Here is a 7,305-nt window from a genome sequence, read left to right as displayed (position 1 = left end):
AGAGAGAGCTCGTGCTATGGGCAGACCTTGGTGTCATGCACAAGCTGCTGGCCTTTCAGGCATATAAGACTCAAGAGTTACGGTGTCGTTGAGGAGAAACCTTATGAGGCCAAGTAGTGTGCGGCTAGCTCAGAGCTCCTGCAAGGAGACATCGAGAGGGCAGTGCCTGAAGCTGTGAGGCTGAAGCTAAAGGTGCAGTGGAGACTCCAGGAATTTAGAGCTGAGAGGAACATAGTATCAGCGCAAAGGAAGCTGCAGGCGGAGCAGGGGCAGGCCAGGAAAATGGCTATACAGTGCAGGCTGTGGGCAGAGCTGAACGGCTGCCCAAGTTCCTGAGCACCCTCCTTCCACCGCAGCGTGCCAAGGATGTGAGGTTCAGAGTGGGTAATTGGTACTGGCCCTGATGGGATCTGCACATGCTTTGGTCTGATCCTTCTGTCTTATACCTCTAGTGCACACACTTTCAGAATTGAACAGTTGTACTTTGGGATTATATTATTGTTCTGTTTTCATAGGGGTTCATAGGTTAAGAGTTTGTGTTAAATTTGAGAAAAGAATCCAGGGATGGACTTCTGAGCAATGCTCTACCTTTTAAGATGTGGGAAATTCTTATAGGTGGACTAAATTTATTTTGTTTCTCTTCCATGGCATGATAGTGAAGAGGGATCATTGATACAAAATCTAAAACACCTCGGGTCGAATGCAGCTCTCTGAAGGCATCCACAAAGCCAACATTAGAATCTGTGGGTTCATGTTCATGGGTTATAGTCTCCACACCACATTCATACGTTAGGTGGGAAAGCATCTTCCTGTCTTCTGAAGAACTGTGAAGAGAAGCAAGCTGCCCTGACCACATTTTTCACTTCTGAGATAAAAATACCAGATATTTAGATGCTATTTCCCCTCTGAGTTCGAGCTCCCTCCTTAGGACAGATTCATCTTAAACTCAGCATAACACACAGTTATTCCCATTCATGTCATTTCATTTGAAATTCCCATTGTACCTAAGTCACTTGCTAGATATATTTCCTTTCTCATTTCAAGTTGTGCTTCATAGCAATATATCCTGAAAGTCATGCTACAACCAATATGCAGCCAGAATTATTAATTATTAACCATAGCAAGTTTGAGGAGAGCTTGGGTGACAAACCAACACTCTGATATTTTAAAGTGGATATAATTTACAAAAAGAAGCAAGAACGTGCTCCACAGAAAAATTCCTAGGGAGAGGTGGTCACGGTGATTTGCCTCCAGATGGGACTTGTCAGTTAGTGGCAAGAGCCACGTGTTATAAAAACCCACCACCAGGATGTTATTGTGCTAGGTTTTTCTTTTTGTTCCCTTTAAAAAAAATAATTCCCATTTCCTTGCAAATAACCTGTATATAACAAAATAAAGAAGCATTTAAGCAAAAAAGAGAGCCAAGTGGGCGTCTGCTCCCCCAGGTTAGTTACGTGGATCTGCAGGGTGAGGTTGGAGGAAGGAGGATACGGTACCCATGGCAACACATCCCACTCCCAACGTGCACATGTTCCACCTGACTCAAACCAGATGCTGAAAAAACACGAAATTAGATTTCACAACATGTACAACAGGAGCTTCAGCAGTTGGCTAATAATCTAATATACACATAAGCATATATGGGTGACAGCACAATTATGGAAAAGTTAACTTATATAAAATTATATTTGAGGAAATTTCCTCAAAACATAGACCAAAATACAGCAGAGGCACCACCAGGCACCTCTACTGAGACATAGACAGTCACAGGGTAAAAATGCATATCTACTAAGGCTTATTTTCACATTTTTCAAATAGAGATTTATGCAAAGTTTATACTGTGAGAATCCTGCTGGCCTGCACGCAGTTCTTGTTACTGAGCTCAGTGCAGATGCATTCTGTGAATCTAAAAGCAATTCTGTGATGCTAATTGGTGATAGAATCAACAGCACACCTCAGGAAGGGACTGCAGGGACCAGATGGCTGGAAAGATCACGTCACAGAGAGGAGAAAAGAACTCTCTAGAAACGAAATCTCCAAAGCATTTGGTTAGCATGGCTGATGATCATGCTGAGAAAACATAAGCAAGACTTCCGAAAAGGAATTCAATGCAGTTTAATCACAAGAGTACAATTTAATCACAGTACAATTTAATCATATAATGTGATTGGTACATTTTAAAACTGATGAAAAATAAAAATAAAATAAATGCAAATTGCACATCTTTCCACTGCTTAGGGACAGCTGTCAGCACTAAACACTGACTTAGTTTTTAGACTCAAGAATTATCAGTCTCCAGGATTTATGTGTTATTAATTTATCCAGTGATCACAGCACCCAAGGAGTAGGTGCTCTTGCCATTTTCATGGTCCAGTTCTGAACCCGAGCTAAAGAAACAGATGAAACTTGAGCTGAACATTTTCTGTAGTTCAGAGACCTTGTTCACATCAACTATGATAAACTATTTTTATGTGGTCGGCATATTCCATTTCATTTAAGAAGTACTGCCCTATCCCTTTATGAAGAATTTATTTTCCTAAACTACATTCTATGAATCATATTAAGTTTTAAATGCATTAAGTATTAATATACTTAAATTATTCATAGAATATTTTATTCTATGAATCACATTAAGTTTTAAGTGTATTGAGTGTTACGTGTGTTTGTTTCCAAGTGCACTACCCATGTGTAATTCATTTCTGTGTAATGTGACGTCAAAGATAAATGTGATACTCCCAGTGTATTTCATGGACCGTTAACTAAAAACAGGACCCTGCCCTATGCACAGGTCAATTTTAGATCTCTCTTCTTTCTTATTCATTAGTTTCTCTGTTTTTGTACAAATCTCACACCATCTTAATAAGACTTCAATTAACACAAAAATATTCTCTCTAGAAACCTTTCTCTTACCCAAAATGATTTTCTGCAGTGACGGAAGCAAGAAGGGTGAGAAGCAGCCTGCCTGGCTCCCCTTCAGAACTGGGGCTCTGTACCAAAGGAGGAGGGTTTGCACTTTAGAGCCGGACCTTGGTGCCTGGGTTTGTCAGGACCTGGTTATCTTAGGCAAGCCATCCAGAACTGCTCACAGCTTTGATTTTTAGCACATTCTCAGAGGATCTCATTACATGGCCGGCTGTTCTTTGACCACCCGGCTTTCTTGATTCCAAAGCCTGGGACCACCAGCAGTGGCAGGAACCTGTGAACTCATCCTTCACTTCCTCCTGCGCAAGAGCAGATGCGGGGAAGGGAGTCATCCTCCCCCGGCCCCGCCTCCCAGGGCGGCTCTGCAGCTGAGTACCCAGCTTGTGGGGTCTGCTTGGCCGGGAACAGCTGCTCCCTGCCCTCTCCCAGGGCTTGCATATTGCGGCTCTTTTGTGCCAGAACGCCTTTTCTGCACAGTCATCCCGCCTGAGGTCCAGCAACCTGTTATCCCTGCAGCGTGCCTGGTAATCCTGGTAATATTTGTTCGTTCTTTTACAGTTTATAATTTACAAACGTTTTCAATCTATATGCATTTTCTGTTTCTTTCTGCTTTGTCTTTCTGTCTTTATTCCTACATTTTTTGCCACGTTACCGGCAACCAAATCCATCCTTGTGTTATGTATTCATGCCATTCATCTCTTTTATAAAAGTGTATCTGTAATCATTTTCCCAAGAATCTTCTCAGTTATTTTCATCCTTTCAAGCATCACTTCTTACTAACGAAATTGCAAAACCACTTCTTCTAAGAAAAAACAATGCTATACACTGTTTTACTGGTATTCAGAAATTTCCCCTCATGTACCTCTCTCTGGTTGAAAAGGAGAGATTGGTGGAGGGTTTCTGGGAGCTCTAAGGCAAAATTTATTTTGCATCTCATGAAAAAGGAAGCTACGAATACTGTCATTATGGGGCTTTGTTCATTCTCATTGAGAAAAGCTCACAAAGCCATTGTTGGTATGGGCAGAACACTGGCGGGATGTCCATTCTGATCACGGAGATCAGACATTTTGTTAATCTGCGTATTTTCTCCTTGACCAGGACCTGCATACCCTGGCAGGAGTCCATGATTCTTTCCACCTTGCTTTTGGACATGTCTGTATGATATTTCCTTCTGATGGATCATAGGGCATAGATTATTTTCTCACTCTTTGATTTGTAACTACTAAAGTTGCTTTTATGTTTCAATTATATAAAAATCTAATTCAAAATACAGTTATACCTCTCCAGGCAATATATATTTTCTAACTGGCCTAGGTAGGAAATTGCAGGGGTTTTGTTGTTGTTTTGTTTTACCATGTAACATAATTTTATACAAGGTTTTCATGCTTCTGTAATTTTAGATTTTTTTTTATTTTTTGACTTAGTAATTTACTCAAGTTCCTGTTCTTCTGCTGATCTGTTGCTGTCCATTGTCTGAGGCTGAGCTTTCGAGGTGTTGTGGACGTGTTTTGTGAGTACATGCTGGGTGCCCTGGCCAGTGAAGATGCGGTATTCCTGGGTTGAAGAGGGAATTTCTCTCACGAAAACATCAAGAACCATAAAAGCGTGAAGATAGGAAAAAAATTCAGGGTTCCAAATAGACAAGGATTTCGGGGGTGCCATACTGTGGATGGCACTTCTGCTGGTGTGATTGTTGAGAAAAGGAAGGTTCTTACACAGTGTGTTTCCAGAACTCCGTAGCATTTTCCTCTATGTACATAATGGAATACTCAAAGTACTATTAAAAACTATTGTGAGAGATGCATGTTGAAGATGTATGGGTGGTGAGCATTCAACATACCAATAACACTTGATAAGTCATGTCTATTTTTAATTTCAAATTTAAAAATGGATGTTGAATTTTTATATTGTCCTGCATTAAAGGTCCCAGGGGCTTCAAAAATGTATCCAGAGAAGTGCAGGACCATATATTGGTTAAAAAGTATCTCTCATCTTCATCTAATTAATATATTGTGTCATGGCATAGATAATCTTAACTTTACTACATGTAAGAACAGTCTTGTACCTTACACAAACAATATAGGCTGTGGTATTTATACAGTAGAGAAAGGCAAATACAGTCTCGGAGGGTTCTCTAAAGAAACAAATAAAGGATATAAAACTTACTTATTTTTTAATTTAACAATAACACATTTTATTCTTTCTTAAATAAATATTTATTGATAATTTTTAAAACAGAGCTTTGCAAGCTGTAAATAGATACTGCTTTAAAATTTTCAGCAAGGTACTAAAAGGTATAATTCAAAAATTATATGGAGATGCATATTATAATTTGCTATTGTAATAAGAAAACTGTACTTGAATTATTTCAGATTTGATAAGCTTATCAAGCAAATGTTACCAGAAAATCATAGAAATACACGTTTGATTCCACTTGTGTGTTTCAACCTGCTTACATCCTCTTCCTCTTCTCTCCTGGGAAGCCCTTCACCTAGAACCTGGATGCGAGGTAAAGAATCGTGTGTGTTCTGTAGTAAGGAATGAGATGAAATCATGAGAAACTTTTTCACTCTAGTGACTATTCTATTTGGGTTTTCACTGATTTGCTGTTCCTATATTTCTATGACACAGGTCTTAGTGGAATAATAAATGCACATGATTATCTCTTAAGCAAATGGCTGGCATGAATCCTCACTCGTGTACTTGACACTAGCATGGAGAAAGCTTGATAAATTTAGGCCTCCTTTTTCTCCAGCATTTCTGTTCTGTCTTCTCAACATATCCTGCTCCTAGGAAGACGAAACATAAACTTTTGATGGTGGATTATTCATTAAATATTTTTGAAGAAAAGTATTGACCAACGGAGTAACTGTCTGAAAATACCCTGTATTGATATGCCTTTAGTTAATCAGACCAAGGTTAGTAGCTCCTCATTTTGCTGAGGAGTCACTTTGTGAAACGTTAAGCAAGGACTCAGTTTACAAATATGCTTTCTTTGCTTTGTTTTTTTTTGTTCCAGTAATACTCAGCTATAAGTATTCATTCAGAATCCCAGTTGAGTATCTTTTATTTGGTTTTTGTTGTCTTTAGAGTACTATAGATTTTCTTCTTCTTTATTAGGTTTAATTTGCTACACTATCAAGTTTCCTGAAGTAGAATTTTGTATGATTGGTTTTCAGATTTATTATTTTCTACTGTATGCATATAATGCTATAAATTTCACTGTAAGCTCCCTTGTAGCATTCCATAAATTTTGATAAGTCACATTTTGTTCAATTTTTTAAAATATCTCTTCAGTTTTCTTCTTTGACACAGTATTCTTCAGTGCATATGACTTAATCTTCTAAACGTTGCAGTTGCCTTTTTAGCTTGATTGCTTGCATGATGTCACTTCAGTCTGAAAGCAGCCTTTGTGTGGTTCCAATCTTTAAAAACTGTTGTAACTTTTATAAACAATCATCGGGTCACTCTTGGTGATTGGTCCGCATGTAATTGGATCATGTAATTGATAATTGTGTATTATGACCAGATTTGATGGGAGGAGTTTATAATCCCAGGTATAGCGAAGCTGAGGCAGGAGGACTGTGAGCTCACGGTCTCCCAGGGAGAAATAGTGACTTTGAGATCATCCTGAACTGCTCTGCTTGTGAGGTGCTGTTAGGAAAATAGAACACGTGCTGTATGCACTGTTGAATGAAGTACTATGTAAGAGTGAATTTTGCAGAGTTAATTAATGATGTGCTATCGAGTTTGTCTTTTTCTTTGTTAACATTATAAAGGGGTTCAGTTTGGCCTTTTTGTACATGTGTATAACATAAATTGGTTATTGTTTGCTTCTGATTGGAAGTGTGGAAGTCTGCAACTATAATTGTGGGCTCATCTGTTTACTCAAGTTTTTTAATCTATAACTGATACAGAAAAGCATGAAAGTTCTGATACCACGTAATAGTCCTACATGTATACATGGAATGATATTTAAATTAGACCAAGCAGCTACCACAGCATAGCACTGAATGCAGCCTGTGGCCACAGCCAGCAAAATACTGGTGCCCTTGTTTATCCCAGGCTGAAGAAAAGTCCTCTTCACTGACATAGCCCCCAGCATGGACGCACACACAGAACATGTCCACACATCTCAAAGTCCCTGTCTTGCCTCCACTGAAGTCTGATACATCCTTCACAGTCGCCGCACCACGCAGCGGCTCCCAGAGTCTCTTGTTCCTCACTGTAAGCTCACCCTCATTGACCAACTTTCCCCTCTCCCTCCCCAGCACCCTACTGTCCTTGGCCTCCAGTAGGCATCATTCTCCTCTGACTGTCTCTGAGATTTTCTTTTTAGATTCCACATATGAATGAAGTCAGGGGCCAAATTGTGCCTGTCTT

General features: G+C 39.4%; 1 long non-coding RNA gene across 1 annotated transcript in view; it reads left to right on the top strand.

Annotated features, from left to right (window-relative positions):
- Nucleotides 1–2,951: 2,951 nt before the first annotated feature.
- Nucleotides 2,952–7,305, top strand: part of LOC101789269 (uncharacterized) — an 872,528-nt gene continuing 868,174 nt past the window's right edge. Inside the window, exons 1-3 of the long non-coding RNA XR_010047764.1 lie at nt 2,952–3,455; nt 4,347–4,432; nt 5,295–5,431. This is a non-coding gene — a long non-coding RNA (uncharacterized LOC101789269). The remainder of the gene's footprint in view (nt 3,456–4,346; nt 4,433–5,294; nt 5,432–7,305) is intronic.

The sequence above is a fragment of the Cavia porcellus genome, unplaced genomic scaffold (assembly GCF_034190915.1).
Source record: "Cavia porcellus strain 051 isolate PalLab524CR breed Dunkin Hartley unplaced genomic scaffold, mCavPor4.1 scaffold_6, whole genome shotgun sequence".
In the NCBI taxonomy this organism is placed as follows: Eukaryota; Metazoa; Chordata; class Mammalia; order Rodentia; family Caviidae; genus Cavia; species Cavia porcellus.
This window is presented reverse-complemented; position numbering and strand designations above follow the sequence as displayed.